Source organism: Manacus vitellinus, unplaced genomic scaffold (assembly GCF_001715985.3).
Source record: "Manacus vitellinus isolate BGI_N305 unplaced genomic scaffold, ASM171598v3 scaffold_23_pilon, whole genome shotgun sequence".
In the NCBI taxonomy this organism is placed as follows: domain Eukaryota; kingdom Metazoa; phylum Chordata; class Aves; order Passeriformes; family Pipridae; genus Manacus; species Manacus vitellinus.
The window spans coordinates 11,332,569-11,344,301 of NW_021939718.1; positions in this window are offsets into that span (position 1 = coordinate 11,332,569).

An 11,733-nucleotide genomic window follows, 5' to 3' on the forward strand; every position below is an offset into this window, starting at 1 on the left:
TTATTCATTTTTAGAGTTTTGGGTCTCAGGTAGGTCAGTCCCCAGCTTTTTTCAAGATGGTGAGAAAAGAATTCTAAAGGCTCTGCTGCTGCTGTTGTGTGTAATAGAAGATTTCTAAATCAGCAAGATGAGCAATTAGCTGCAGATAAGGAAGTTGCATGTCACAATATTCTAAAGGTTGAAGAAAACAATTAGATTATACTCATTACTAATAGAGGTTAAATTACTTTTAGTAGTACATGCCATTAGCATTTATTTGTTAATTTTGCACACTTTCAGTGATCTAGTGACTTCTTTAACAATGCCTGATGGGTGTGAGCACATCAGACAGCTGTGACTTCATACTGACTGCGTTTGGGAGAGTTGTCTGTCAGCAGAATTTGTTGTTGTTCTTAGAAGGTTTGTGATCAGAGTGAACAAAGCTGACAGTAAAACACACCGAAGGGTATGTCAACTGTTGTCATTCTTGTTTGAGAAACTTGTTTTCATCAATCCAGATCACCCTGCAATTAGGAAAAAAGGCAATTATTAGTTAAGACCTTTGAATTGTCTCACATGTATCTGCATATCTAAGTCACCATCAGAATTACTCATCCAAAACTTTTCTACTCTGGAGTCAGGAAACATAGATGTCTCCAATTTAGGCCAAATAAATACCCCTGTCTGTAAACCAGGCAGGTTCAGAGGAATACAGAGCTGTAGGACAGTGACCAATTCGCTGTACATATATAAGCTTGGAATTCTGCAGGAGATCTGGGGAGAGGCAAAATCTATTCCTGTAACTTTACCTGTGGATACTGCTCCAAACATGGCATCAAAGCAGCGCAATTTTGGATTTCAAAGGTACTAAACAGGGGGAAGGGAAATTCCTATGGCATCTTGGGTTTTGACTGTCAGGTGCATACACGTTCAAAATACACAAAGAATCATCTGGTAACCTTTTATATTAAGCAGCTATATTCTAGTTATTACTACTTAAATAATGACATTTTTATGATATTCACACATTTCCAACTCATCCAACACTGTTCTAATTATCAGATGAATTCTTAATAATCTCTTGTGTTCAGGTGTGAATATCAGTGAAACAACACAAGGAAATTTTTTATTCTGAGAAACTGAAAACTATTGACATGGAGGCACTGTGTTGCAAAAACCTTACCTTCCCTGTTCACATTTTATCATGTAAGAAGTTCAGGCATCTTCCTATTTGTCATTTGCTGTTCAGACTTTAACAGTATTTCTTATACAGCAGTTCCTTATTGTGGCCTAAATGCACGTCGTTCATGGATACTTCCTAGTTTGGTATTTTTTTCATTTTCCCCTTTAAAGGACATTTGCAGGTTATTCATAATGTCCTACCTTCATTTTTGCTCAACAAAATTTTCTAAACATAGGATTTTTAAGCTGTGACAAACTGCAGTTGTTTTGAAATCACTGCTTCAGGCAGGTGTTTGCCTCGGGATTAGTTCTTTGTTTTCCAAAAGTTTGGAAAGAATTTCTGTGAAGAAATTGATATGTGATCTCTTTTAGTAATATATGAATAAAATACTGTTTTCCCCAGTTAGAACCTTAGAACCATTTTGCTTTCTTTTTCTCATGCAAAAGAGAGATCAGAAACCAAGACTACCTGGATATTTGACCAAGGTGTAAATGCTATGATAAGGAAAGGGAAGGTATAACTTTGGGCGCGTGTACTTGATAGAGCCTTAGCACAAATCATCTTTGAACTCTAGGCTTGAACTCTGTAATTTTCAAAGAGCAATAAGTAAGGTCCAAAAGAGCTCAGTCAGAAGAGGTGTTGGGGAAAAATAGTCTTTCCTTGCACTGAGCCTTTGCTGTGAGTTCCAGACTGAGCAGAAATGTTTACTACCAAATGTTTACTACCAAAGTGAAATGTTTACTACCAAATTATTTAGGTGCTAAAGTAGCCTAAAATGGCAGTTGCATGGTTGCTGAGTTTGACATAAGTTGATGAAGGAGATAAGGGCTGTCCTAGGTGACCAAGGAAACAGCAGCAGGAATTCCTGGCTGGGAGACAGGAATTTGCAATCACAGCAAGTCTGTATACCTTCATCTTGTGTGGAGGTGCTGTGACTGAAGCTGTAGTCGTACCTACTACTGTGCAAAAGCATTTCCACGTTGGGACTACATCCTTTTACCTAAACCGCATAATGGATATTGAAACAGAACAGGTTCTTTCTTGAATACACAGAGTAATTTATACCCTTGCATGTACTTGCTGTGGATTAATGTTAACTTCCATCCACATCTGCACTCTAAATTGCTCAAATTCAAAGCAGGGATTTGGGAAGGCTAAATTGGAAATCAGTTATAGCCATGTTGGGAAATGAGTAAAGCATGAGTAAGAGATGGAATCACTGTAAAGGTCTGATACTCTGGAGAGACTGATAAGCAACTGGGCAGACGTAGCTGGTGGAGGAGGAAACACAAAGTGGAATCCAAGAATGACTCGAATATTTCATGTTCTTGGAACAATGTTGTTCTTTGAATGCCCTTTCCACCTCCTTAACCACAGCCAGTGAGCAGTGGAAATACACTGTCACCAAGAGCTGAAGTTACGGTGTGGTGGAGAAAATAATTGCTCTGTTAGTGCTCTGAGGCTTTTATTCTTCCAGTTTGTTCATACTGGCATCAGTAGGAGAGCCCACTGTCTAATGCTTAGAAAGGGTCTTCATGATCCAGGGATTCCTTCTCCCCTTCTCCCTTTTCTGCCATAACTACTCTCTAGAGAAAAGAAATCAGAAAGAAAATAAAATCAACATCTTCCTAATGATTTAAATGCAAACCATGGTAAAAACCACCAGGAGCCAGGAAAGCGTGATCTAAACCTGCTTCTCATGCTCACGCAGAGACTTTGCATTATCTCGTCAAAACATTCCCAGCTAAGGAAGGCTTTCCAATCTGGTATTTCTCCCCTTCCTTTTCTCTTGTTTTACTCGAACATTGTTAATCATTCCATGCACAGTTGGTGAGTGCTTTCACCATCCATTGGGAGGCCCGTATAGGTTCCACATGTATTTTTATGGCACTTGGCTAGCTAGAAAAGCAGTTTTCCTTCAGCTCATGTAATTCAATGTAATCATCATGCAGAATATGGAAGATACATCTACACACTGAAAAACAGGTTTTGAATGTGCAGCCTGCATTGTTTACTTGACTACAGGTCTTTTATTTTATATATAGCCCTTTTTTTCATGATGCCCTGAGGGTATAAGGCAAAATGTGTGGAGAAATAGAGTCATTCTGCAAGACCTGCTAACAGCTGGGAAAAAAACACATTCTTTTAGGCAGGGAGGATCTTTCTCAGGTCCAACATGGACAATGTCACATAAAGAACTAACCTATACTGAGTATTTAATTTTTTGATTCTGTTTCACATCTGAAGGGCTTGTGTGCCCACAGGCACATCTGTATTTTTCAGTTAATCAGTTTCTGACAGGATTTAATGAATCTCCAGAGGTTTTGCCTAAATTCCATGACCTGTTCATTGGCTCATAGATCACGGGTACATGACCTGTCACTTCGCAGTATACCCTTGTCTCTGCCTGTTTGACAGATGGAGCCCAAACTCCTCTTATGAAACATCAGCCAGGCTGAGCCTTCACTCAAGCTTCAGAGACTTTACGGTAAGATAGCCTTTAGCACTGCAGCTTGCTTATTTCCTCCTACTTTACCAGTAGCTGTAGGAAAATTGTCCAGCAATTCCTTAATCTGAATAAAAAAGACCTTCCAAAAGAGTGTGTTATTAACTCACGTAATTCTACCTGGTGTGGGAGGGAGATAGCAACATTTTCTCAAGGACTTGGGTATAAACATTTCCAATGACACAGCTACTCCTGCCAGCCCCTGGTATGTCAGCAGAGAGGATAATTACTTAAGGAGTGAGAAAGTCACTAACTCTTCTGTCAAATTCAAAACTTTCTGTGAGAGCATCCCATGGTAACACATCGTTTCCGTTGCTTGAAAGGGCTCTTTGGAAGCTGTTCCACAGGAAAAGAGGTTTTCCCTCCAGCCCAGCTCTAAGTGGGAAGCACTCAGCGTCTGTGCCCAGCTGGAAGCATATCCAGCTGCCACAACATTTCAGTAAATTCCCATGTTTGTGTAGTTCAGCTGTAGACAAATTCACCAGTTTGTGTAGGCCCAATTAAACTATATGATCTCTTTTTCAATACAGTGTAAGCACACATAATCTAAACACCTCCTTGATGTCCTCTGCATCACCTATTTACATCATGCATAAATAGAGGAACCTATCACATCACTCATTCATGACAGCACTTACCTTTGACAAACTAGGTGATTAAAATACTGTATTTCCCCCTAAAGGAAGACCAGGAGGTTTTAAAGGGGTAAAATTCTATATGGTTTCATTTATTCTGGAAAAGACTTGTTTTAAATCAAAAAAGACTTGTTTTTAAAGTGAAGTCAAGTCAGGTCAAAATATAAAAGTACCCTTTTAAATTCTAAAATCTTCACCAGCTGGTCATTCCTACATGCAAAAACTGAAATAACCTTTCAAGGCTAATGAGAACTCCAACCAAATGACAGATGTATTTGGACATAAATGTCACACCCAGTGGAATTAAAAGGAAATAAATAGTAATTTAACAGTGTTGGCAAGCTGCGTTTTTGACTGTGTAGCACCACCAGCATATTTTACATGTGTATCATAATCATGAATAAGCCAGAGCAGACAGACATTCACAGACGAGTTTTGATTTCCAATAAGGCTACATGCTCATTTTCTTTCCCCCACCCTTTTCAGCTAATAAGGGAGCCAAGGGAACAAACTGATCCTCGTCTCTTTGGAACAAATGTTACCTCCAGATTCTCACGATTTATCTTCACAGACTGGTAAGACTCCAGGACACAGGGGAAAAAAAATCCTTTCCTAATGATAAATTATTCCTGACATTTGAATTGCTTGTTATTTATTACAGACATAAAACCCTGATACCAAAGATGGCACTTAAAATTATCATCACTAGTGATGCGCCTGGGGCTGGAGGGCTCGAGCTGAGCTCCCTGTTCAAGGGAGTTTTCTGAGCATGCTAAAATAGTCAGTGAGTTCTTTCCCACACCACTGCCATGCACAGAACATGCCCCTGCTTTCCAGGGAACATGTTCTGACATCCATCTGATAGTTTAATGATACCCCTCTTTAAGAGACCAGAGGCACAGAAAAGATTTTTGTTTCTGGATTCTTGGTGACTTCTGGAAGTAATAAGAATTGTTTCCTCGTCTTCTCTTCACAAGGAAGAACAAACCCTTTGAATCTAGCTGCTGCAGGTCACAGCTTGATCGGTTTGTTTGACCATCTTCATATTCATGGAATCAGAAACACAGAATGGTTTGGGTTGGAAGGGAACTTAAAGCTCATCCAGTCCCACCCCCTGCCATGGGCAGGGACGCCTTCCGCTAGCCCAGGTTGCTCCAAGCCCCATCCAACCTGGCCTTGGACCCTTCCAGGGATGGGGCAGCCACTGTTTCTCTGGGCCTCACCACCCTGACAGGGAACAATTTCACTTCCAGGGACAGGGAGTCCACAATGTCCCTGAAAAACTCCTACTCAGATTTTCATGTTTGCTCTTCCAACCTTTCAGACTCTTCCTTCCCTACTGACACATGGAAGGCTTTCTCCTTTGTCCAGTAGCAAACACAGTGACAGATTTTGAAAGAGAACTTCCTCTAAGCAGTGCTCTTCTCTCATTTGCCACAGTCCGAGGGGAAAAAGGAATAGGACACGGCACTGCACAAAGGGTTCAGACACAGGTGAAGGTTCTGGAAGCAATGCCGATTTATTGAAGGAACACAGGGACTTAAATAGGGTAGGTCTGAGGGGAGGATTCAGAACTGAGGAGGAGCATGGGACTGACAACTCAGGGAGAGATAGGATTGGGAGACAGGGGAAAGGTGGGTGTAACTCCTGGGTCTCTAGGGGAAGGGACCAATAGTAGCTCACTCTGCACTGCGACAAACTCCAACCGATCAGTGACAGAGGAGTGGGAAAGCAGGGGAGGACAGGGTGGTAAACAACTTTTGGTGGGAAAGTCTGAGAAAGAAAAGGGATAACATGGGGATATATTAAATTTCATATAAATCCAACAATAAACTGGGGTAAAACAGACAGTCCGGTGGATTAATAGTCAATTTAGTTTCCACAAATGTCCCTCCATGCTTTGAATCTCTCCCAATCAGTCTTGTTGTCCTCCTCACTCGTTTACTGGTCTTAATGCAGGAAGGGTTGGTCTATAAAGTAGCATCATCCTGCTCTTCATTTCACATACATCCATAAAATTTTGCATACATGAACATACGTAGAAACTTCTTAACCAGGATATGTAGTGTGGTGTTGAAAATGGTGTCCCAATTTCTACACAAAACTGAAGTCGTCGTTCTTCTGTGCCCTTTGGCACTGGGTGCTCCAGTCTGGTGTCAAAATTTCCTCCCCTTTCCCTCTCAAATTACAAAAAGGGTAACTGAGCTGATAAGCCCCAAAACTTTGGGGGAACCTAAACAGAGATATTTACCCAGCCACACCTGGGTAAATACCACACCTGGCTGCTCAGTCTATGTCTGCCAAGGAAGAGTGTTCCCTCTCCAGAAGCAGAAATACAGGATCTAATTAAAAAGGGAGGAAGACCCAACTGGTTAAGCTCTCTTCATCATTCCTTCCCAGTTATCATCTATTTTCCACTCCTGTTTTTGTGCAGTCCTTTCCTAGCACAACACGCTGCAACCACGAGATCAAGGCTCTTCATGCATTTCCCTGTTTTTCCTTTCTGTAGATTTGAGGTAATGATCTTGCTGTCCTGCAGACCTGTTGGAATGATTCAATATGTACTCACAAGAATCATAACAGTATAGGCTATTCCCTGAACTCCCTTTAGACCTCTCATCCCACATTTGGAAAATATGTTTTAAAGGAAAAAAAGGACACAAGACACAAAAGTGCTCCCCATTACAAGTTTATTGTATTTATTTAGTATGCCTTGGTGAGGGGCTCTGAGTCGTGCACAAACAAACAGATCCTGTTGCTCCTTGTCATGATAAAGTACAACATAATGCACAAAGAAATGCTCCAGTGCCCCAACCTGAGTGCGAGAGTGGAAGCTCCATCCTCTTCACTTCCATTACAGAATAATTCACTGTTTTTGAGGACTCATTTATCAACTCCTTGATGAGCCCAGATTGTGTCCTAACAAGCCCAAAACCACCACCACCCCCCTTCATCAGTATCAGGGTTCAGAATCCAGATGGAGAAGTAGGAAAACAAAAGAGCCTTTAGAGACCCATTTTACCACCATTGTAAACGATGTCTGACCATACAGTGCGTCTGCTGTACTCCATGTCCTGCAAGTGTTGATCTAAGTTGGTTATGCTCTGGACCTCCTTAACTTTAGCATTTTCCCGCACAGCTCTTCCTGAGGCATCTCAAGTCCATGGGGATGGTTTTGAAGTCAGTTTGCCAGTCCCTGATTGAGCACAGACTCTCTGCTTCAGAAAGAACAAAATACCCAGTGAAGATGAGAGCAAACAAAAAAAAACACAATGGCATGGACTAGATTTTTATGCTGCTTCAGTCACAGTCAAAAGGTAGGAGCAGTCCCCAGAGATGAGGGGAGTATCCAAGGCTAAGGAACATGAAGGACTGTGTCTCCCCCAGAGCTCACTGCCTCGTTTTCCAAACCATGGAATGGCAGCTGTGGGCTGGCAATATGCAGGGGGATACTGATAATACTGGGGATGTTATGCCCCAAACCTTGGGTCCAAAGCTTTCCCAATTGCTTCCTGATGTTTAGACATTGTACCTTTCACCTAAGCCCTGCCACAGCCAGGACAGCAAACTCTAAAGAACTTGCAGAGAGGTTTTTTATCAGTAGTGTGCACTAGTTCTGAACACGCAGTTTGAGCGACCTGGGAGACAGTATTTCAGAATTCTTTCAGCCCTGTGTAAAATTTTATGTGTTTAAAGCAAAAATCCCATAGCTTATAACTATGCCTGAAATCAACCAACACTTTGGAGGAAAAAATGAGGAAAAATGAGATTAGGTAACAACACTACCAAGCATGAAAATAGAAAATTAAATTCCATGGTTTTCTTACAGCTGTGGTGAGCATCAAGTTCTCTGTCTTAGAAACACAGAATGGCTTGGGTAGAAGGGACCTTGAAGATCATCCCATTCCAACCCCCTGCCATGGACAGGGACACCTCCCAGGCTCCAAGCCCCATCCAACCTGACCTTTGACACTTCCAGGGATAGGGCAGCCACAGCTTCTTTGGGCAACCTGTGCCAGGGCCTCACCATCCTCACAGGGAACAATTTCCTCCTAATATCTAATCTAAACCTACTCCCTGTCAATTTGAAGCCATTCCCCCTTGTCCTGTCACTCTAGGTCCCTTGTAAACAGTCTCCATTTTTATTGTGGGCTCCCTTTCGGGTGCTGGAAATAACATTTCTTATACACCTTCCAACCTCTTCAGGGAAAGCAGCGAGGTCCCATCCCTATTCAACCCAAATTCACTCCTGGAGCTGTTTCACCCATAACACTGAACAAGGTGCAGGATAGCTGAGAACATTCGTATGCCAACACCTTGTTCCTATACCAACACAGGTAGCAGCACCATTTCATCTGCCAGTGTTGCTGAGGCTGCCTGAGGCCACAGATTTGGACAAAGGTAAGTGAAATCTGCTTAGACAATAATAAACCTGCAAATTTATACAATAGCAAGCCCCAAAATTTAGCAGTAGGCATTTGGACTTTCTTTTTATCCCTCTAAATTCAGTTCTAGAAGCTACATTGCAACATCTGATCCTTGGAAGTGACTGAGCAATTTATACTGTAGTTCCTTTTATATTTAAAAAGACTCTATTTTTTTTTTAACACTCAATGTTGAGCATTTTGAACATGGAATAATTCATTTTAAAACCACTTCTTTTTATAACATACCACTCTGTTGATGGGGGAACTGGCATAGAGACAAATAGAGACAAAGCAGATTGGTTTAGTTTTCAACACCTTATGCGGTTCCAGTTCTAGAGGAGCCAGGACCTATTAATTGTCACTAAGTAATAGTGACATTACATTCCCTAAATTGTATTTTTAGGGGGAGAGAGAGGGGTATATTTGCTGAAAGACTGGGACCTACTCAGAGGTCTATCCAAGCTGATTGAAACTGACCTTAGTCCTTTAAACAACTATAACTCAAATACTTTAAAAGCTATTTTATCAATTTATCACAATTATAATTGAAATTACCAGGACTGTGCTATTCTGCTATGCTGCTGCCACAGAATTTGTCCATTTCCACCTTCCAAGCTGTTATTTCTCTATTGCATTCCCACCTGAAACAAATTCACTTGGGATACCTGAACAAGCTTTACTTCCAAAAGCTGTTGGTTTATTCTCATGAAGGCTTCATTCTTAGAAATAAGACCCTTACCAACACTTTCTATCTCAGAAAAAGCATTAGTACTCCCTATTTCAAATTAAAATATTTTAGAGGGAAAAGAAAACTTTTCAATGCAAATGTAAAGAAGAATACTGCTTCAAAATGTCTACAAAATTTACAGTTCACAAATGTGAGTGATACTACCAGATAATGCTCATTGTGAATGACAATAGAATTATGTCCAACTGGACACTGTCACTCTTCCAAAAGTGCTAACTAATCTTGACTGTCCCTGTGATTTACAACGCTGCTAATGGAAGTAGTTTAGTAACATGCCCTGGCAAACAAGAGCTTGTGCACTGGGGAGAAGTAGAAATATCCTGCACTGGAGGGAAAGTATGTGCTTGCTGAAGGGAAGAAAGAGCACATCAACATAAAACACACAAATAGATTTAAAACACTGTGGATTTTCCTCTCTGTTTCTGAATATCCATTAGTGAGTATATAAATTAGACTCACTTGTACTGAGAATTAATGTAAAAACTGTTGATGTCTGAAATATCAAGACCCAAATAGGACTAAAACAGTTTTAAGTCGTATCTTGGATCTCTCCTTCAACTGATCTGAAATTGTCCCAATATCACTCACGTCAGAGATGCCTTCTGAACCCACTTAGCCCCCTTTTTTTCTGTTTTGTGACAACAATGCTCTATTTTGAGATAATAGTGCTCCATTATTCTTATACTTGGAAGCCTCTCTTTTCTCACAGTTCCTTTTTCATGTGCAACAATTCTTTTTCCTCAGACACTGAATTATCACCAATTTATTCCTGCAGGATAGCTCACATAACACTACTTCTGCTAAATCTAATAGAAATAGCACCTCACCTGAAATTGTCACACCTGTCAGGTTATTTGCCCAGCATTTTCCTCCCTTTCTGATTTAAAAACGAACAGCTATTGATGTGTACAAGGTAGATACTCAATATTGTTGCCTTTCTAGCTGTGACACTGGCGAAAGAATACTGGTTTGGTTTTCTTGGGAATTAGTTTTTCTTGACCATTGTTTCTGGTTCTCTTGGCTCCTGCCTGGTTGCTCCATTCCACAAGCAGCCTGAAAGGTAGACACGAGGAAAGCTGTGAGGCCACAAGGGAAATCAAATGGCATAATTACAAAAGACACAAACAGTAAATGAAAGTCTTTCTGTCCTTGGGCCTTTTACATTTATAAAGGCTTGGGTGACTGATTGAATCTGCAGAAGTTAAGTAGATCTGTTTCATAACAGTAAGAAAAGTGAAGAGACTAGAAAGAGGAGAATATTTCTCTTTCCTGTTACATCTGGTTGAAAAACAGTATTTTTTTTAGGCAAGCATGAAAAAGGAAATAAAAGAGGACTTTTCCACTAAAAAAAGAGATTGTTATGGAAGGGGTAGGGAGTAAATCAAAACAGAAAAAGATGCTGCCAGCCTGCACAAATGTTATGGTTGATTGTCAAAATTCAATCAAGTAGAAGAACAAATACATGGCTGCTTGTCTCTAACGAGAGTCTGCGGTACTTAGCAGATGACAAAGCAAATGACCAACTTGTTCTTCACTGTGGGTGAACTGTGATCCATAGAATTATGGGATCGAGGTTGGAAAAGACCTCCAAGATCATGGAGCCCAACCATTAACCCAGCACTGCCAAGAACAACACTAAACCATGTCACTCAGCACCATGTCTGCACGGCTTCCTTGTCCGTACACAGGATAGAAGACATCCCTGGTGCTGTGCAGCAGCAGGGATCAGGTAAAACAGCAAAACTTAAGAGGCACAGTCATTCTCTCAGCCAAAAAAAAATGTTGTTTCTGCTCTTTTCTTCTTTTAAACATCATCTGGAGAGGGTTCACATTCACTGCTCCCTCTGGTTCTTCAGCCGCCGGCTCTTTGCAAACAGTAAGCTGGCTGCCACATTGTGCATAACCAGTAAAAAAAGGCAGATTTGCACTCCATACAAAAGTCAATTGGCCTTTGTTCATCAAATGTCCTTTTGCTGCTAAAAGCTTTCATCACTTGCTTTTAGGTAATGAAGGACATGCAAACTGCAGTGCAACCTTACCAATCTCATGGAGAGCTTGAAAGTCAGGTGCCCAGCTGTCTCTCAGAGACACACATGCAGAGAGGGACATGAATTATCATTTTGGAGGTGCTGTAGAGGTGCCTAAATTCTCACATTTTAAATTAAAACCTCTGCTAGCAATGTGGCAAAAGAACCAGATCCACAGGCTGGTTTGTTGTTCCCACATGACTGTGATAAGGCAATTTCGACAAAGCC